Source organism: Gobio gobio, assembly GCF_949357685.1.
Source record: "Gobio gobio genome assembly, chromosome: 16".
NCBI lineage: Eukaryota > Metazoa > Chordata > Actinopteri > Cypriniformes > Gobionidae > Gobio > Gobio gobio.
In genome coordinates this window covers 1,986,492-2,009,203 of record NC_137109.1, presented here as the reverse complement: position 1 = coordinate 2,009,203, position 22,712 = coordinate 1,986,492, and the positions used below count along the sequence as shown (strand labels likewise).

Below are 22,712 nucleotides of genomic sequence, written 5' to 3'. Positions count from 1 at the left end.
TGCTTTGTTTTAGTGTCATGTTCACAGTCTGGTCATGCACTTCCTGGTTTTGTCATGTTTCAGTGTCATGTGAATCCCATGCCCTCATGTGGTCCTGTGTCTTGTCCTGTCATTGGTTCATTGTCTCATCACTGTTCACAGGTGTCACTTGTCTTGTCATTAGTCTGTGTGTGTATTTAAGCCCTCATGTTTGCCATGTGTCTTTGTCAAGTATTGAATGTTGTAACCCGCTGTCGGTGAGTTTAGTTATAGTTAATGCCAAGTCCTTGTTTTGATTTATGTTAAGATTTATGTTTTTGTTTGGAATAAAGAACTGCACATGGGTCCTTCAACTTGCCTCCAGTGGATACCTTTGTTACAGAATACTTGACCGTCACCAAAATGGACCCAGCAGTTGCTGACCTGCTTTGTCTACGCCAGGGGGCTCGATCCATTGAGGATTTTGTACAAGAGTTTTGTGGTCTCTGCTATGTTGTGGATTTTAATGATGCTGCCCTTAAGGGGATGTTTCTTAATGGACTCAATGACTTTTTAAGCTACTTGATGCCCGAAAGCAACTCCCCGGGGACTCTAGCAGAATATATTGACTTTGCTCTTCTGCTGGCTGGGTCTTCTTTTACGGTGGGGACTGTGGAGGAGGGGCCCCAAAACCCCACAGTACCCACCACAACCCAGCCAGAGTCATCTGCTCCAGCCCACGTCCATGCTCCAGCCCACGGCCCCGTCCAGGCTCCAGCCCACGTCCATGCTCCAGCCCACATCCATGCTCCAGCCCACGTCCATGCTCCAGCCCACGGCCCCGTCCATGCTCCAGCCCACGGCCCCGTCCATGCTCCAGCCCACGGCCCCGTCCATGCTCCAGCCCACGGCCCCGTCCATGCTCCAGCCCACGGCCCCGTCCATGCTCCAGCCCACGGCCCCGTCCATGCTCCAGCCCACGGCCCCGTCCATGCTCCAGCCCACGGCCCCGTCCATGCTCCAGCCCACGGCCCCGTCCAGGCTCCAGCCCACGGCCCCGTCCAGGCTCCAGCCCACGGCCCCGTCCAGGCTCCAGCCCACGAGCCCGCTGTCCCGCCCAAGAAATTTTTTTTGGGGGGCAAGGGGTACATGGAGGCCATGAAGGCCACGCCTCTGTGGCCCCCTGAACCGCCATTACTGCCATGGCCTGTAGAACTGCCGTTGCCGCCATGGCCTGTAGAACTGCCGTTACCGCCATGGCCTGTAGAACTGCCGTTGCCGCCATGGCCTCCCACGCCTGAGGGTCCAGGTCCGCCTACGCCACAGGGTCCAGGTCCTCCCACGCCTGAGGGTCCAGGTCCGCCTACGCCACAGGGTCCAGGTCCGCCCACGCCACAGGGTCCAGGTCCGCCCACGCCACAGGGTCCAGGTCCGCCCACGCCACAGGGTCCTGGTCCGCCCACGCCACAGGGTCCAGGTCCGCCCACGCCTCAGGGTCCAGGTCCGCCCACGCCACAGGGTCCAGGTCCGCCCACGCTCCCAGGCCCGGCCGTGTCATGTCTGGGTCCGGTGCCCCTGCACGGGCCTGGCCCACCATCCCTCCCCCAAGACCGCCCCCCAAGACTTTTTTTTTGTTTGGACTCTTTATTATTAGGCCATTGAAGTGTTGGTGTTGTTTGGGCGTCAGGGGCCGCCCATAGAGGGGGGGATCTGTCACATGGTGTTTTGGTGTTGGTTCATGTTCATTGTTCCTTGTTCATGTTTTAGTTTATCATGTTCTTGCTTTGTTTTAGTGTCATGTTCACAGTCTGGTCATGCACTTCCTGGTTTTGTCATGTTTCAGTGTCATGTGAATCCCATGCCCTCATGTGGTCTTGTGTCTTGTCCTGTCATTGGTTCATTGTCTCATCACTGTTCACAGGTGTCACTTGTCTTGTCATTAGTCTGTGTGTATTTAAGGCCTCATGTTTGCCATGTGTCTTTGTCAAGTATTGAATGTTGTAACCCGCTGTCGGTGAGTTTAGTTATAGTTAATGCCAAGTCCTTGTTTTGATTTATGTTAAGATTTATGTTTTTGTTTGGAATAAAGAACTGCACATGGGTCCTTCAACTTGCCTCCAGTGGATACCTTTGTTACAAACAGAAAGAAAATGATTTCTCCTCTGATAACGCTGAATCGTATAACCAGCCTTTTACAATGGAGGAACTTTTGAAAGCCATAAAAAACTCTAATGACACTTCAGTTCGGCCTGACAAAATTCACCATCAGTTTTTGAAATATTTACCCTATAGTGTATTAGTGATTCTACTGGAAAATTTCAACAACATCTGGAAATCAGGAGAATTACCATATTATTGGAAAGAGGCAATAGTTATACCAATACCTAAACCTGGAAAAGACCATACTGATTCAAATAATTATCGTCCAATAGCACTAACTAGTTGTTTATGCAAAACCATGGAAAGAATGATAAATGACCGGCTGGTGTGGATCTTGGAAAAAGATCAAAAGATCAGTAAATATCAATGTGGATTTAGACGAGGAAAAAGTACTCTTGATCATAAGATTAGAATCTTTTGTACGAGATGGTTTTATTAAAAAAGAACATGTAGTAGCAGTATTTTTTGATTTAGAAAAAGCCTATGATACTACGTGGAGGTATGGTATTTTAAAAGATTTGTACGATATGGGCTTCAGAGGATATTTACCCATTTACCCAGTTTTTCTTGTTTGCGTAAGAAATATATTATCTGACTTGCATGTACAAGAATCAGGAGTGCCTCAAGGAAGTATACTTTCAGTTACTCTTTTTAGTATTAAAATGAACAGTATTGTAAGTGTTATGGGGTCTAATATATTTTGTAGTTTATATGTAGTTGATGTGTGTATTTGTTATAAAGGAAAAAATATGAACGTAATCGAAAGACAAATACAAATCTGTATAAATAAAATGTATGAATTGTCAGTAAAAAATGGCTTTACATTTTCTAAATCAAAAACTGTATGTATGCATTTTTGCCTTTTGCGGTCTATGCACTTAGTTCCAGAACTTTTTTTAGAATGAGAACCTATTAAAGTCATAAAAGAGACAACATTTCTAGGAATTAATTTTGATAACAAACTATCCTTTATTCCTCATATTAAAATGCTGCGAAATAGATGTTTTAAAGCAATGGATATTATAAAAGTGCTAGCAAGGATTAAATGGGGAGCCGATTGTGAAGTTCTCTTGAGACTTTATAGGACACTTGTTCGATCAAAAATGGACTATGGGAGTATTGTTTATGGATCTGCTAGGAAGTCATACATCAAAATGCTGGACACAGTACATCATACAGGATTGAGGACTTGCCTTAGAAGCATTTAGGACTTCCCCAATACAGAACTTGTATACAGAAGCAAGAGAACCATCGCTATATAACAGAAGACTGAAATAGGCTCTCAACTATGTAGTTAAGCTAAAAGCCAATGAAAGTAACCCAGCATATCCTTCAGTTTTTCATCCTCAGTATTCACATTTGTATGAAGCCAGACCCACATACATCAGTCCTTTTGGAATTCGTATAAAATCACACTTGGAAAATATGGACATTGATTTGGAAATCCTTACATCGACGCATCTGTGTCCTATACTGCCTTGGAATATTAAAAAACCCATCATCATGATGAACCTGGCTCAGTATATAAAAAACATAAATCATCCAAATGTCTATCAGGAGGAACTTTTGGATATAAGGCACAGCTTACCAACTCATGTACCTGTGTACACAGATGGATCAAAGTCAGACAGTCGGGTATCTGCTGCAGTAGTGATTGGGTCAAAACGCTATGGCAAGTGTATCTCTGGACAAAGTTCAATCTTCACAGCTGAAGCATGTGCATTACTTCTAGCTCTTGAAAAAATAGAGAAGGAACAACAACGTAACTTTTTAATTTGCACAGATTCTAAATCCTGCCTACAAGCACTTGATTCTTTGAAAACTGAACATCCTATAATTACCAGCATAATAGGAAAAGTGGACTCTTTAAAGAAACAAGATGTTAATATTGTTTTTTGTTGGATACCAGGCCATATGGGTTTGACTGGTAATGAACAAGCAGATAAAGCAGCAAAGGAAGCACTTCAGTTGGAAATGACAGAATGTAAAATACCAGCATCTGACGTTGAACCCCCATTGAACCTGTACATTTACAAGAAATGGCAAATGGAATGGAACGAATGTGTAAATAACAAATTATATGAGGTGAATCCAGTTTTTTAAATCAAGGAGTTATTAGTTATTATTTTGAAAATAGATATGACCAGGTTGTATATACGAGATGCCAAATTGGACATTCAAGACTCACTCATTCCTATTTATTGAACGGGAAAGAGAAACCGGTTTGTGATCTGTGTAAGAATTTCACGAGTGTAAAACATATTTTAATAGAATGTCCTTTTTTAAATAATATTAGAGAACGGTTTTATTCAGAAAACACATTATAATGGACATTTTTAAAAAGGTTTCTCCTGGAGTAATTTTAGAATTTCTGTCAAATATTAATTTGAAAGATTCTATGTAATTGGTGTTATTATTGCTGTTGTTGTTATTGGTATATATGCCTAATTTTGTATAGTGATTGTTTTTAGGACAAGTTTGTTAAATTATTGTAAACAATGTATTGAAGTGATACGGCTGATTGCCATGAATATAGCCATTGTTGCTGATATGGCATTACATCATAAATAAATAAATTATTTCTGCTGTCAGATCTGCGCTCTTTTTTACGTTAGGTTGATAAATTCGACCCAATGTCTGCTAGTCTTAGGGCCTATAGTCTGCTTTCCTCTTTATTGAACTCGGTCTGGAGCATCTTTACAGTAATACAATTACAAGGAGGCATAAATTCACCATGGAAAATAGATCTTACAACCAAACAGGAACATGTCCTTCCGTTCATCTGTAGTCATAGATGGACAAAAGTACAGTTCTATTGCATTTAATTACTATTTGCAACATTAAACCCTTTCAAATGAGACTGAAGTATCTCCTGTAGTGACGTGTTTTATCTTTCTGCTCTGTGTGTCATTAGTGTAAGATCAGGCTCACATGTGTCCAGCTCTGTGTCTGTGAAGAGTGACCGCTCAAAAGGAGGTGTACCACCAAACTTCAGTGAGAGAAAACCATCAACTAACAAAAGGTATTTCATGTGTTTCTTATTGTTGGTCACACACTGTTAGAAAATATTTCAGCAAATATTTGTCATTAAACTTTATCGTCCAATTATAATTTATATTTACAATCAGCAAAAACATGGAAATTATTTTATTTGAATTATAATTACCATTTAATTTTGGTGCGCCAATATAACTGCTGTACAACATATTAAAAAATACCTATTGTCAATGCAGAATTAATTATATACTTATATTTAAATATATCCTATACTTCAACAGCATAAACTCTTTTTCTCTGTTAAAATAACTAATAATATTTTGCCTGAAAATGCAGTATTTTATTTTATTGGCTAACAGGCTTCAATGTGAGACATTAGACTCAGACGTTCAGACTCACAGGAAACACGAGAGTTTCAAAGATAATCTCCTCGGGATCTTCCAGGTAGGAAAACACATTTTCATACATGTTTATGATTATAACAAACAAATGGGTTAATGAACATTACTTGTGAAAACAGTAGGATAAAAACTTAAAATAATATAATAATAAAAATGTAAAAAAAAAGAAAAGAAGGAAAACTGTTGTTTTGGTACTTTTTGTGTGTTAAAATAATATTATGTTAATTAACATGTTTGGTTTTTAACTGGTTTCTTTGTTTTTTTGTTTTTTTTTATTACTGAATAAATAGTTTCTCCCAAATATGGATGTGGATCTGGTTAAATTGTGTTCTGTCTCTTATTTTTCTTGCTTTGTTTCTAGGATCTTGAGAACAAAATGATCACGTTTCTGAAGAATGAACTGGAGAAGTTTAAGAAAATATTACACAGAGAAAACACAGAATCCTTTGTTAAGGACTTTAATGAGAATAGATGCAGTATCAAAGCAGCAGCTCTTGATCTCACACTACATTACCTGAGAGAGATGAAGCAAGATGAAGCTGCTGATGCTCTAGAAGGTCTGAGACTCATGGCCACCTGTCAGATTGACACTTATAAATGTTGGAGAGAAGATTAAGACTAAAACTATCTGTTTTCTGTTCCTGTGTTTAGATGAGCTGTTCTTCATTCATCAGCTAAAGTGTGGCCTAAAGAAGAAGTATCAATGTGTGTTTGAAGGAATTGCGAAGCAAGGCGACTCCACACTTCTGAATAACATCTACACAGATCTCTATATCACTCAGGGTGGCAGTGAACAGGTCAATACTGAACATGAGGTCAGACAGATTGAAGTTGCTTCCAGGCGTCATGAATCTCAAGAGATACAGGTGGAATGCACACATTTGTTTGAAGCATCTGAACAAGACGAGGAGATCCGAACTGTTCTGACAAAAGGAGTCGCTGGCATCGGAAAATCAGTCTCTGTGCAAAAGTTTGTTCTGGACTGGGCTGAAGGAAAAGAGAATCAAGATATCAGATTCATTTTTCCTCTTCCGTTCAGAGAGATGAACTTAAAGGATAAAGAAAAACTAAGTTTAATGGATCTTATGACTGATTTTTCCCAGAGACAAAAGGACTGAACCCTACAATAATGAATCAATTCAAAGTCTTGTTCATCCTTGATGGATTGGACGAATGTCGCCTTCCTCTGAAGTTTGACTGTAATGAGACGTGGCGTGATGTATCGTCACCAGCCTCTCTGGATGTTCTCCTGACGAACCTCATGAAGGGAAATCTGCTTCCTTCTGCTCTCATCTGGATCACCACCAGACCAGCAGCGGCCAGTAAGATTCCTCCTGACTGTATCGACCGGCTGACAGAGATACGAGGATTCAGTGACGCACAAAAGCAAGAGTACTTCAAAAAAAGATTCAAGGATGAGAATCGGGCCAACACAATCATAGATCATGTTAAAAAATCAAAGAGTCTCTTTATCATGTGCCACATCCCAGTCTTCTGCTGGATTTCAGCCACTGTTCTCCAGAACATTCTGGAGGAGAAGAGAAATAATGATGTGAAAAACACTCAGGCTGATGAGATCTCTCAAACACAGCAGGAATCAAACACTGAAGACACTCCCAAGACTCTGACACAAATGTACACACACTTTCTCCGCTTTCAGATCCAGCAGAGCCGCCGAAAATATGATGGAGAATACACACCAGATGTTTCCTGGGATAAAGATGCCATCCTTTCACTGGGGAAACTGGCATTTCATCAGCTGGAAAGAAGCAACCTGATCTTCTATGACACAGACCTGGAAGCCTGTGGTATTGACGTCTATAAGGCATCAGTGTACTCAGGCATGTGTACCCAGATCTTTAAAGAGGAAACAGGGATCACTCTTGGTACCATGTACTGCTTTGTTCACTTGAGCATTCAGGAGTTTATCGCAGCCCTTTATGCACATCTGTGTCTAGACATCAACAAGACAAGTGTGTTTGATCATGAGTCTACAGAACAGGAAAACACAAATGAAACCATGATTGATTTTCTCAAGACTGCAGTGGACAAGGCGCTCGAGAGTGACAATGGACACCTGGACCTTTTCCTTCGCTTCCTCCTCGGTCTGTCTCTACAGTCCAATCGACGACTCTTACGAGGACTGATAACACAGCAAGACGACAATGACCAGAGCAACAAGGAAATAGTTCAGTACATCAAGCAGAAATTAGAAGATAATCTGCCTGCAGAGAGATCCATCAATCTGTTCTACTGTCTGAATGAACTGAGCGACCAAACTCTGGTGAAAGAGATTCAGACCCACCTTAGCAAAGGAAGTCTCTCATCTGACCTTTCACCTGCCCAGTGGTCTGCTTTGGTCTTTGTGTTGTTGACATCAGAGGAAGAGCTGGAGGAGTTTGAGCTTCAGAAATTCAAGAAATCAGACGAGTGTCTCATTAGATTATTGGCAGTCATCAAAACCTCCAGAAGAGCTCTGTAAGTCAATTAATGTTTTGGCATGTTTTGGCGTCATCCAGGCTATAACAGACCTTTTAAAATTCATATATTATCAGTTGTCATTCTATATCTCCAGATAAAACCAAATTGTAAATGCTAAACTTCATAATAGTTTTAGTTCTGTAGTTTTAACTATATTTAAACATAATGTAAACTATCAATCAGACGATAGAAGGCCTGTAGCTGTTTTTCAGCATTTTCAGTAAAGTGTTGATCATATTGATGATCATTTAGAGGTCTTAGACATTTATACAGTATATCACATACGATACGATAGGTTTTATAGGGTTGAGTTAGCAGAGGATGAAGCACAACAGTGTTGTTGTCATATAACACATTGGTTTAGTTATTTTAACTAAGTTCCACTATATAGTTCTCTTCGGCTTCTGCTATAAAGCACAAATGCTCTTCCATAACTTCAATGCTAGAATCATTAAACCCCCAGAATCTCTACCTCAAGACTAATGTATCATTGTCATCTGAGCTATAAATCTGAACAAAAATATTATTCAAGCATGCTTCATTTTATCTAGCAAATATGTCACTGACAAAAACTAGCATTTCCTATATATTATTTTTGATTCACTGTAGCTCACCCTACGATTAATCGCAATTGAAAGCTTTTTTTGAAGAGTTTTAATATTTTGCTGTTTTTAATATTTTAATATTTATCACTGATACTAACACTGATGTCTCTATGAAAATGAGTTTTTTAAACATTAACGATTGACATTCAACATTACAGTAAAATTGAAAGCTATCAATTTCAACATTTATTAGGCTGTAAAAAATATTGTTTAATTTAATTGAACTTAAAACAATCTTCACATAAATCCATTATTATAAATGTCATATTTACCTGTGGCCTTCCTTTCTAACAGGTAGGAAAAATACAGAAATTGAATATCAAACACTTTACAGTCTTAGCTGCATGAATTATAAATTAAACCTAGATTAATGATTATTAAAGCTACAGTTTTGTTACAGCTTTGTTCTAGCTTTGTTCCCTTTGTTCTTTGATTAACATTAATGACAGACAGCATTAGCCACTGTTGAACATGACGCAGATCTAATGCGCATCTCAGATCATTTGAGCACTTATGAGAATTCTTGACAAAACTGACATTTTGGCACAATTCTGTGTGTTATTGTTTGTTCAAGCGTGAAAGAGAACTCGATACTGGAGTGCGTCTTTCTGTGTGTTGTGTGTGTGTGTGTCAGGACATTTCCCAGACTCTTTTTTTCCTTGTCACGCTTGAATTGTTTAAAAGCTTTTGCATGAATGAGAGCGTGATCATAAAATGTAACACTAGCCAAAGGATGACAGAAAAAATGGATGCTGCGTTAATTGTTACTATTTATGTAAATATATATAAAATAATGTAAAGTATTCAATTCACATTTATTTGTATAGCACTTTTCACAATACGTATTGTTTCAAAGCAGCTTTACAGAAAATGCATGCATTACAATTTAGAGTGATTTATTATTAGAGACTTTGTCCAAGTTATGGATTTCAGAATAGTACATATACACAGTTAGCTAACAATGTATTAATAAACAATGTAGTAATTTAAGACTATTATAATAGTATATACACATGTTGCACCTAATTCTGTGGTGTAATGTATTTGTCTTGTAGGTTAAATGATTGTAAATTAACAGACAAAAGCTGTTCAGCTCTGGCTACAGTTCTTGGATCGGATACCAATCTGAAAGAGCTGAACATGAACAATAATAATCTGCAAGATTCAGGAGTGAAGCTACTCTGCTCTGGATTGAAGAATATAATGTATAAATTGGAGATACTGAGGTAAGTTGTGGTACAATATAAGACATTTTTAGATGTTCTTTACTTTTAAATATATTTCAATCATGACAACTTTCAGAATAGGTTTTAGCATGTTTTTAAATCTGGCAATGTAATTTTGGCAATGTATTTTTTTGGTATTTTTATCTTCAGTATTACTCAGAAGTCTAGCTACTGTATACAGGCCACCAGGGCACAATACAGACTTTATCAAAGAATTTGCTAATTTTCTATCAGAGTTAGTTCTGGCCGTAGATAAATTACTAATTGTTGGTGATTTTAATATCCATGTAGACCATGAAACAGATGCATTGGGATTAGCATTTAAAGACATTCTAAACTCTACTGGAGTTAGGCAACACGTGTCAGGACCCACTCATCGCCATGATCATACTTTAGACCTAATATTGTCACATGGAATAAATGTTGATACCATTGAAATTCTGCAGCAGAGCGATGACGTTTCAGATCATTACATAGTATCATGTATACTTAATTTAGCTAAGGTTGCAAAGCCACCCCCTTATTTAAAAAATGGCAGGATAATCACTGCCGCCACTAAAGATTGCTTTTTAAATACTCTTCCTCATCAGTATCATCTCCTCAGCATCCCAGATAGCCTAGAGGAACTCGATGTTGCAACAGAAACTATTGACTCTCTCTTTTCCAGTACTTTAGACATAGTTGCCCCTCTGCGCTTAAAGAAGATTAAAGAAAATAGCAACCCTTAAAACCCTTAAAACAGCAGCCAGAAAAATGGAGCGCAGCTGGAAGAAAACAAAACTAGATCTGCTTATTTCTCGACTCTCTTGGAAGAAAACAAACACAACCCTTGGTATTTATTCGATACAGTGGCTAAATTAACCAAAAATAAAGCTTCAACTTTTGTTTGTACACAGCACAGCAGTAATGACTTTATTAACTTCTTTACATGTAAGATTGACACTATTAGGAAGAAAATTTTAACCATGCAGCCGTCTACTACAGTAGCACATCAGACAGAGCATTGTAGTGTCACTGAGGAAAAAAATCCACTCATTCACTGCTATAGGAGAAGAAGAATTGGCTAAACTCGTTAAATCATCAAAATCAACAACATGTATGCTCGACCTTATACCGACTAAGCTATTAAAAGAGATGCTACCAGAGGTCATAGATCCTCTTCTTAATATCATTAATTCATCTTTGACATTAGGATATGTACCGAAAACTTTTAAGTTGGCTATTATTAAACCACTTCTTAAAAAAACGCAACTTGATCCTACAGAATTAGTCAATTACAGGCCAATCTCAAATCTACCCTTTCTGTCAAAAATACTTGAAAAGGCAGTGTCTTCACAATTATGCTCCTTTTTAGAAATAAATGGCATCTGTGAGGATTTCCAGTCAGGATTTAGACCGTATCATAGTACTGAGACTGCTCTCATTAGAGTTACAAATGATTTACTCTTATCACCCGATCGTGGCTGTATCTCTCTATTAGTGTTACTCGATCTTAGCGCTGCATTCAATACTATCGAGCACAACATTCTTCTGAATAGACGCGAAAATTATGTTGGCATTAGTGGAACGGCATTGGCATGGTTTAAATCATACTTATCTGACCGTTATCAGTTTGTAGTAGTAAATGAAGAGATGTCACACCGATCACAAGTTCAGTATGGAGTACCACAAGGCTCAGTGCTAGGACCGCTACTCTTCACCCTGTACATGCTACCACTGGGAGATATCATTAGGAAGCATGGCGTTAGTTTTTATTGTTATGCAATAAACAATGAAAATATTGCTTATTACTTACAAAGCACTAAATGGTTTAGCTCCCCAATACTTGAGCAAGCTCTTAACACATTATACTCCATCACGTCTACTGCGGTCTCAAAATTCTGGCCAGTTAATAATACCTAGAATATCAAAATCAACTGCAGGTGGTCGATCCTTTTCCTATTTATCACCTAAACTCTGGAATAGTCTTCCTAGCATTGTACGGGAAGCGGACACACTCTGTCAGTTTAAATCTAGACTAAAAACACATCTCTTTACTGTGGCATACACATAAAACACTTTTTCAATTAAATGATTGTTAGGCTGCATTAGCTAGGTCAGCCGGAACCGGGAACACTTCCCATAACACCTGATGTACTTGTTACATCATCAGAAGAATGGCATCTACGCTAATGATAGTCTCTCTGTTTATTCCGAGGTTTACTGCAGTCAGCCGGATCCAGTCCGTGTCCAGATCAGATGGTGGACCTGCACCCAGACATGACTAACGCATGACCCTGAAGTGTCTGCAGAGACCGTGTCAATTGGCCTCCTGAAATTGCCTCACAGACACGGCATCCTCAGTAAACCCGTCTCCGGCGTGATGACTCCGCTTTTCGATTATTCCTATTTAATAATTATTTCATCGACACATCATCCTCAATAAACCCGTTTCCAGTGTGATGACTCCGATATTTCGAATATTCCTATTTAATAATTGTTAAATTACATTTACAGTACATTTATGCATTTGGCAGACGCTTTTATCCAAAGCGACTTTGCATTGCATTCAAGGTACACATTTTACATTTTGTCAGTTCTTGCTTTCCCTGGGAATCGAATCCATGACCTTGGCGTTGCTAGTGCCACGCCACTGTTTGAGCTACAGGAAATCGATATGTCATCCTCAATAAACCCATTTCCGGCATGTTGCCTCCGATCTTTCGAATATTCCAATCTATTATGACCTGACCTGTAAAGTTGCCAGAATAATAATCATACGCTGTTTGTTAATTGGCCAGAGGAGAACTGGCACCCCGACTGAGCCTGGTTTCTCCCAAGGTTTATTTTTCTACTTTAGGTCACCTGATGGGGTTTTGGTTTCCTTGCCACTGTTGCCTCTGGCTTGGCTTGCTCAGTTGGGGACACAATTTTTCAACTAAATATCCAAATAAATCTAATTATTAAACTAAATTAACCATGTAAACTAAATTACTGATCTAAAGCCCACACTGTCACTGTATGATAATTGAAATGAACTGATGACATCACAGTTTTCTCCAGAATGGCTAGACGGCTGAATAAAATTCTGTTGCATTATTTTCCTGTTTAACACTGAAGCTGCTTTGAAACAGTTTACATTGTTAAAAGCGCTATATAAATAAACTTGACTATTTGGTCTTGGCAGACTAGATCTGCTACGCAGCTGCTGTTGATTATTTCTGATGCTGTAGAGCAAGTATGTACTTGCTACTGATAATAGATACACAGAAACACTGCTGTGAGCATGTAAAATACAGTGCATCCGGAACGTATCCACAGCGATTCACTTTTTTCAAATTTTGTTAAGTTACAGCCTTATTCCAAAATGTATTAAATTCCTTAATTTTCCTCAATTTTACAAACAATACCCAATAATGCCAATGTGAAATAATAATTAGAAGAATCAGAATGAGCTTTATTGCCAGGGATGTTTACACATACTAGGAATTTGTTGTAGTGACAGAAGCTCCACAGTGCACAGAATGACAGTGACAAGACACAGATAATAAAAATAAACAAATATACAGACAATGTTAAAAATAGTATAGACCCAAAATGTTATGTTTGAAATCTTTGTAAATGTATAAAATACAATAGAAAAAGAAAAAATCACATGTACTGAAGTATACACAGCCTTTACTTTACTTTTTTCAGCTCAATACTTTGTTGAAGCACCTTTGGCACCAATTACAGCCTCAAGTCTTTTGAGTATGATGCTACAAGCTTGGCACACCTATTTTTGGGCAGGGATCCATTTGCATGCTGTATTAGTAAGAACGTAGTCGTACAGGCAGGGTCAAACGGTAGCAGACAGGGATAACAGAGACAGGCAGTATGGTAAGTCGAAAACTGGCAAGAGGTCAGGGCAGGCAGATATCACTCACAGAACGGTGTAACAGGCAAGGGTCAAAGGCCGGCAGCAATGGGTCGAGAGCGGATAACAGCAGGATCAGTTACAGGTAGTCAGACAAGGAGATAATGCTCAGAAATGTTCACCAGGGTAATACAAGACTTTGTTAAGAGCTGAATGGAGAGTGGGTATTTAAAGAGTCTGGTAATGAGTGTCAGCTGGGGATGTAATCAGTGCAAGGCAAAGGCTTGTGGGGAATGTTGTGCATCAGTGTAAGTGTGAGTTAGTTTCGGGAGATGGTTCCCTCCGATGGCCAGAGGAGGGAATCACAGAGTTCGTCTCTGTGACATCAAGTCTGACTGCAAGCTCAATTTTGATATGCATGTCAAAGGCTGTACTTATGTATATGTTAATTTATATTTCAAAAGATTTCAAAGATTTCAAACAAACTTCTTCCGCATTGTCATTATGGGGTATTGTTTGTAGAATTTTGAGTAAAATAGTGAATTTAATCCATTTTGGAATAAGGCCATAACATAACAAAATGTGGAAAAAATGAAGCGCTGTGAATACTTTCCGGATGCACTGTGTGCTGCTGCTACTTCACAAATAGACATTCATAAATCCTGTAGCAGATTTAGGCAGGTTTAGCAGAGGGAGGTGGAACTCAGCCTACTGCTACCAATGAACCAGACTATTGAAATGTTGAGCATGCAATCTCATTGGCTGTGGGATCAGCAGAGGCTAATCAGCTTGTGCCATGGTGTGATATTGATCTGGTCCCATTTGGACTATGGGAGCATAATTTATGATCATGCCAGGAAATCATAAACAGATGCTTGACATTGTGTAGGCTCCTGTGTTCTTAATCCCAAAGACTCTTTTCTTTGTTTGTTTTTGTCTATAAATGTTGAAGGGATTACCTCCCCTTTCATTGAAAGTGGTGCATCTTTGTGTGTCATCCTTTTCTCAAGTATTGGTAAATCTTTATATAAAATATAAATCAGAACTTAGTAGCATTGTTTTCCAACTTGGTGAAATCAAGTTATGGTTGATTTTCTGTATTATAAGTCTATTGATGATTTAGTCACATTTTAATGTATTTGGTGTTACGATGAGTCTCCGTGATCTGTTTTTGAGGGTGAGTTGATTTTTTTTGCATACTTTGTGAGTATTTTTTCTTCAAAGTTTGTTTTTCTCATTTCTCCTAATGTAGGTTAAGGCGCTGTGATTTGACAGATGAAGGTTGTTCTGCTGTGACTTCAGCTCTGAAATCAAACCCATCACACCTGAGAGAGCTGGACCTGAGTGAGAATAAACTAGGAGACTCTGGAGTGAGAAACCTCAGTGATCTACTGATGAACCCACAATCACAGCTGGAGAAACTACAGTTAGTATCATTATACTGTACAGTTACAGTGTGATTACAGTTCACTGTTTAGCTCAAGTTACATCATTTATACTGTAGCATTTTTAGATCACATATCACTTAAGGTGTGGTTATGAGTGTATCAGATGACCCCTTCCCGCTTTTGATACGGGTCACCAGCTAAGAATACTCTCTTAACAATATAAGAACACTCCCAAAAGAGCTGTTCGGTCATTCAGAATTACTGTAAACTAGAGGGAGTTGGTCAGCGGATTTATCTGAAGGATTAGCGAGTCTGGACAACTAGTAGAGTCTTTGACCATCAACACAATGAAGACACAGTGTAATAAAATGAATGAAATGTATTAACAATAGATATGCAAGAGTAAATACTTCAACGATTATTAATTGTAGTAATGAACATGCACTTCTAAAGGATAGTTAACTAATAACCAAAAAGAAAAGTACTGAATGAACCAATAAAACCAATAAATGATGTGAACACAGAATGGATAAATGCAATGCTGTTGAACAGAAAGGAGCAATGGAAGAGAATTGTATGGGAATGCTTCTTATGGAAACCACCTAATGGTTCTGGCAAATGGTGATTATCTGTTCCATACAATGCCTAAGCATTTATTTATAGACCAAACATGATAATAAACAGTTAAATCATCGTCCACGCATTTGTTTATCTGTTAATGGATCTCTCCCGTGGACTGTTGTGTTTATAGTCAATAATCATTAACATAAACTGTGCTTTGTATGAAGATGAAGTGGATGTGTTGCAGTTTATATAAATGTAAGGCCTGCAAACATGTGTATGAATGGATTTAGATAGATCTCTGTGGCCTCTCTTTTGCTGCTGCATCCAGGAGGTCCTGAAGGATCTTTTATGGCAGCTCTTGCCTAAACCTTAGGAATGAGTTTGGTGGTTAAAGTCAGCTTTTAGAGAGATGGATATAAACTGGTCTCTGGAATGCCATCCTAACTGATGTTCACCACAACACATTCTGTAAGAGTTTATTGGGCTAATGCATCATCATATCCTGCTCATGCTAAACTTCTCTTTAAATATGTTACAGTTTAACAGTAAATCCACATTGTTCTGAAGGGGGGCATCTTCCCCATCTTACCCTACATGTTGTTCTGCAGAAATATCATGAGATCTGCATCTGCTGCTACAATAAACAACAGAGATTAAAACAGAATGGTTTAAAAAATGAAAGAAGAAACAACAGTTTCCAGCAAACAGAACTAGTGTGACACGATTACAAGCTGAATATGGAAACTATAGACTAAATGACAGACTATATGCTGTAGCTCTTCAATAAGATGATCATCACAGATCTGAGTCATTTTCTCTTTCTGTCTTCAGTCTGAGTGGATGCAGTATTACAGAGAAACAGTGTCTCATCCTGACTTCAGCTCTGAAATCAAACCCATCACACCTGAGAGAGCTGGACCTGAGCTGGAATAATCTAGGAAACACAGGAGTGAAGCCCTTATGTGACTTACTGAAGGATTCACACTGTAAACTGGAGAGATTGAGGTCAGTCACATTCACATACAAGAAAGGTAAAGTTTTTTTATATTTGAATGAAACAGAATAAAGAGTTTGTTTTTCTCATTTCTCCTAATGTAGGTTAAGCTGCTGCTATATGACAGATGAAGGTTGTTCTGCTGTGACTTCAGCTCTGAAATCAAACCCATCACACCTGAGAGAGCTGGACCTGAGCGAGAATAAACTAGGAGACTCTGGAGTGAGAAACCTCAGTGATCTACTGATGAACCCACAATCACAGCTGGAGAAACTACAGTTAGTATCATTATACTGTACAGTTACAGTGTGATTACAGTTCACTGTTTAGCTCAAGTTACATCATTTATACTGTAGCATTGCATCTTCTGGCCTTTGCCATTGGTCACAGTTAAAATTAAGTGTTGAACTAGTGAATAATTGCATTTCAAGTATTTGAAACTGATTGTGTAAGTCTGGGTAAGATGCCCCCGGGGTAAGATGAACCACCACCACCTTCATTTTTTTTGTAAACAAACTTTGAAGTTGGCTTGAGAAAACTGGACCATAAAGTTTGAAGCGAGTGAGTAGACAGATAGACACACACACTCTCACTCTATCTCTCTCTCTCTCTCTCACACACACACACACACACACACACACACACACACACACACACACACACACACACACACACACACACACACACACACACACACACACACACACACACACACACACACTGCCCCTGCCCCTAAACCTACCCATCACACACACACACACACACACACACACACACACAGCCTCTGCCCCTAAACCTACCCATCACACACACACACACACACACACTGCCCCTGCCCCTAAACCTACCCATCACACACACACACACACACACACACACACACTGCCCCTGCCCCTGCCCCTAAACCTACCCATCACACACACACACACACACACACACTGCCCCTGCCCCTAAACCTACCCATCACACACACACACACACACACACACACACACACACACACACACACACACACACACACACACACACACACACACACACACACACACACACACACACACACACACAGCCTCTGCCCCTAAATCTACCCATCACACACACACACACACTGCCCCTGCCCCTAAACCTACCCATCACACACACACACACACACACACACACACACACACTGCCCCTGCCCCTAAACCTACCCATCAAACACACACACACACACACACACACACACACACACACACACACACACACACACACACACACACACACACACACACACACACGAACAGCCCCCTGCCCCTAAACCTACCCATCACACACACACACACACACACACACACTGCCCCTGCCCCTAAACCTACCCATCACACACACACACACACTGCCCCTGCCCCTAAACCTACCCATCACACACACACACACACTGACCCTGCCCCTAAACCTACCCATCACACACACACACACAGCCTCTGCCCCTAAACCTACCCATCACACACACACACTGCCCCTGCCCCTAAACCTACCCATCACACACACACACACACACACACACACACACACACACACACACACACACACACACACACACACACACACACACACACACACACACACACACACACACACACACACACACACACACACACACACACACACACACACACACACTGCCCCTGCCCCTAAACCTACCCATCACACACACACACTGCCCCTGCCCCTAAACCTACCCATCACACACACACACACACACACACACACACACACTGCCCCTGCCCCTAAACCTACCCATCACACACACTCACACACACACACACACTGCCCCTAAACCTACCCATCACAGGAGACATTCTGAATTTTTACATTTTCAAAAAGCATCACTTAGTCTTAGTGCCATCTTTGCCATTCATAACGTAGGGATTACCAGTCCACTGCCCCTGCCCCTAAACCTACCCATCACACACACACACACACACACACACACACACACACACACACACACACACACGTTTGTTTTTGTGAAATGTGAGGACATTCCATAGGCGTAATGGTTTTTATACCGTACAAACCGTATTTTCTATCCCCTTACACTGCCCCTGTCCCTAAACCTACCCATCACACACACACACACACACACACACACACACACACTGCCCCTGCCCCTAAACCTACCCATCACACACACACACACACACACACACACACACACACACACACACACACACACACACACACACACACACACACACACACACACACACACACACACACACACACACACACACACTGCCCCTGCCCCTAAACCTAACCCTCACAGGAGACTTTGCAGTTCACTTTCTGTGAAAAAAAACTTGTTCTGTGTGATTTATAAGCATTTTGAAAAGTGAGGACATGGGGAACGTCCTCATATTTCACCCTCTTTGTGTAATACCTGTGTCATACCCATGTCATTATACACATTTGTGTCCTGATATTTCACGAAAACATGCCACACACACACACACACACACACACACACACACACACACACACACACACACACACACACACACACACACACACACACACACACACACACACACACACACACACACACACACACACACAGCCCCTGCCCCTAAACCTACCCATCACACACACACACACACACACACACACACACACACACACACACACACACACACACTGCCCCTGCCCCTGCCCCTGCCCCTGCCCCTAAACCTACCCATCACACACACACACACACACACCCACACACACACACACACACACACACACACACACACACACACACACACACACACACACACACACACACACAGCCCTTGCCCCTAAACCTACCCATCACACACACACACACACACACACACACTGTAGAATGGCTGTTAATGGAGTCTGACGAGCCTCTCCAACTGTCACATTTTGAATTTTGACAGTTGGAGTTTGAATAGTCTTGGCTCATCTGAACATCCGTCAATGAAAGTCAATGGGATGATCATCACAGATCTGAGTCATTTTCTCTTTCTGTCTTCAGTCTGAGTGTCTGCAGTATTACAGAGAAACAGAGTCTCATCCTGACTTCAGCTCTGAAATCAAACCCATCACACCTGAGAGAGCTGGACCTGAGCTGGAATAAACTAGAAAACACAGGAGTGAAGCCCTTATGTGACGTACTGAAGGATTCACACTGTAAACTGGAGAGATTGAGGTCAGTCACATTCACACACAAGAAAGAAATGCTTAAAATCACTTTAACAGTTTAAACTAAACACTTTATTCTCAATATCTCATGAAGAGCCTGAATTTACATTATATCGGTGTAAAATTCTTCATCTTAATGATTTGTTTGTGAGATAATCTCTCTTTCTCTGTTTGTGTCTTTCTAGTCTATGGGACTGTGGCATTACAGATGTTTCTTCTTTAACTCAGTCTTTGACTAACTCAAAAGCGCTGCAGTTTTTAAAAGAGCTTGATCTGAGAGACAATAAGATCGGAGACTCAAAGCAGCGGCTCAGAGACGAGCTACGAGACTCAAACTGTGTCCTGAGGTGAGGAAACATCACTGTGATATTAAAGAGAGCTTCATTTACCTCTGATATGAGAACAAACCTTTCAAATATTCATGAGAGGAAATTATCATTCAGCTTTATTGCAACAAAGGGTTTGTGTGAGAACAAAATGTAAAGTTGATTAAAATGTTTAACACAAAGGAGGAAAGAGAACAAAAGCACACAGTCACAGCTTTACACAGCAACACCTGCTTTATTAACTGTGTCAGTAATAGAGAATCATTTCAGTTTGAAAATAGACTTGGTCAGATTGTAGGAAAACGCTGCTAAAATCAGTTCAGCTTCAGCTCACAGCCGTCCAGCCTCACATGAGAAATGTCTCTGTCTCGAGTGTGTTTTTACTGTGACAAGCAACACGTCACACTACTTTACACTCACTTTACTGTCAGTGATTTACTAAGAGCCCTACAAACATGTGTAAACTAGAGGGCAAACGGCTTTAACTAGTGGAAGTTTAACTGACAGGTTTGAACTGAAGATAACATTTGTGTTTGCTCGCTGTGGTTTATTCCATACGCCGTACACTCATTAGCATGTGTTTCTCCTTTACAGTGACTCAATAGGAGTCGCAGGTCCTTCTGCAGTCACACACACACACACACACACACACACACACACACACACACACACACACACACACACACACACACACACACACACACACACACACACACACACACACATATCTACGCCATTCATGTTTTAAATCTAGAGTATTTAATGCACAAATTTGTTTGAGGAATATCTCTGCAGGATAATGTAAAGTCAGTAATTAATCTGGTTACAGGAACTAAATGTGACTTCTTTTTTCTCAAAAACAGTCATTAAAATATAACTAATTTTCACTTTGTTCCACTGAACACTGATTGTTTTCTCTTCTGGTTCCTCCTTACAGACTAGATTAAGATGATGGATCGTTTACATCATGGTTTAAATCTCTGAAATGGCCATGAGAGGATCAGAAAGCATCAGGTGATCACAGAAGAGCCTCACTACTGTGTCTATGAGGAGAAATAAATGTGTGATTAATGTGTAAATGTGTTTCATACAGCTGGAAGAGACTCAGACTAGTTAAATAAAGCAGTGTGTGTGTTAGCATGCGTATCAGAAACATGTGATATTGAGGATTAATGTTGGTTTAGTGTGTTTAGTGTTTAGTGTTTTGTTTTATGTAAAGGAGGAACAGAGGAAGAGCTCAGATGAGTCTGTCAGCAGAAATCTTCAGGCTCTTCAGTATCAGGCCTACAAATATAATAATGTTTGATTGAACTCATCCATAATGATTCAAATGTTTCTAATCATAAATGTGATTGTCAAGTATAGCACATAAATCTATCATATGATAATAAGTTTTGATTTGATATAAATCAATAATATCAGACAGGCGATCAGTATATCCTCATGTTGTGCTGAGGTCAGACAGACTCGTCCACAATTTCAGAGATTTCGAGGTAATTGATGGTAAAATTTTGGAAGAAACTGTACAGCACCAAAACATCAACTTGCTCCCTCGACACACTTCCCACTTCTTTTTTTAAAAGTGTGTTTAACTGTTTAGAAGCAGATCTGCTAGAAGTGGAACATTCATCACTTCTTTCTGGGACTTTTCCAAACTGCAGTTGTTAAGCCCCTCCTGAAAAAGAGCAATCTGGATAAGACCATTTTAAGCAACTACAGACCAATCTCAAATCTCCCCTTTATAGGCAAGATCATTGAAAAAGTTGTTTTCAATCAGCTGAATAAATTCTTAAGATCAAATGGATATTTGGACAATTTTCAGTCAGGCTTCCGACCACATCACAGCACAGAGACAGCGCTCATAAAGATAATAAATGATATTCGGCTCCAGGGCCGGCCCAAGCCTTTATGGGGCCCTAAGCAGAATTTTAATATTTAATAACAGAAATATGTTAATATTTTCTTATTTCTTGGGCTTCACTTTCTAATTTTCCTTGTATAACACTGACTTTTCTGTCATGGTACATGCGCACAATTAGACAAAACATTAAGTACACATTCACACACACCCAGACAACCCAGACAAAACATTGATATACATACACACACATTTTGTGCAAATACATGTTTCACTTACAACTCTATATATGCCCTTTCTTCCTTAATAAATTTGAGAATGTTATAGTACTGCACTGTGTCTGTGGTTCTTGAGCATTCTCCTGAGATATCTCGCGCTGCAGCTGCTGCCACACATCACAGGGGTGGGAATATTGGACATCGACTGATGATTGAGAATATTGAGTCTACCTAAAAGTTAAATTCTAACAGCTGGGGGCTCGTCCGGGATATTCCCAAGAAACACGGGACTGAGAAGTCATCCTCCATCACAGGTAAGTTATCTTTGTATGATTTCCTGTGGTGGTAGGATTGATTGGTTGATCCCATAGAAGGTAGAGATTGTCCAGGAAGATTTGTCTGTAAGGGTAATGTTTAAATGCACAGTTACCTGACAAATATTTTTTGTGCACTCCCTCCGGTGTGAGGAAGACCCGTTTAGATCTGCTCTGACGGGTAAAACATTCTGA

General features: G+C 40.0%; 1 pseudogene across 1 annotated transcript in view; it reads left to right on the top strand.

The window, feature by feature from the left end:
- The window catches only part of LOC307139510 (NACHT, LRR and PYD domains-containing protein 3-like), a 38,493-nt pseudogene extending 17,181 nt beyond the window's left edge, over positions 1 to 21,312 (top strand). Inside the window, exons 5-15 of the transcript in view lie at positions 5,033 to 5,140; positions 5,475 to 5,559; positions 5,878 to 6,073; positions 6,168 to 7,994; positions 9,658 to 9,828; positions 14,916 to 15,089; positions 16,447 to 16,620; positions 16,714 to 16,887; positions 19,635 to 19,808; positions 19,987 to 20,243; positions 21,065 to 21,312. The product of the transcript in view is annotated as an NACHT, LRR and PYD domains-containing protein 3-like (transcript). The remainder of the gene's footprint in view (positions 1 to 5,032; positions 5,141 to 5,474; positions 5,560 to 5,877; positions 6,074 to 6,167; positions 7,995 to 9,657; positions 9,829 to 14,915; positions 15,090 to 16,446; positions 16,621 to 16,713; positions 16,888 to 19,634; positions 19,809 to 19,986; positions 20,244 to 21,064) is intronic.
- The last annotated feature ends 1,400 nt before the right edge of the window (positions 21,313 to 22,712 follow it).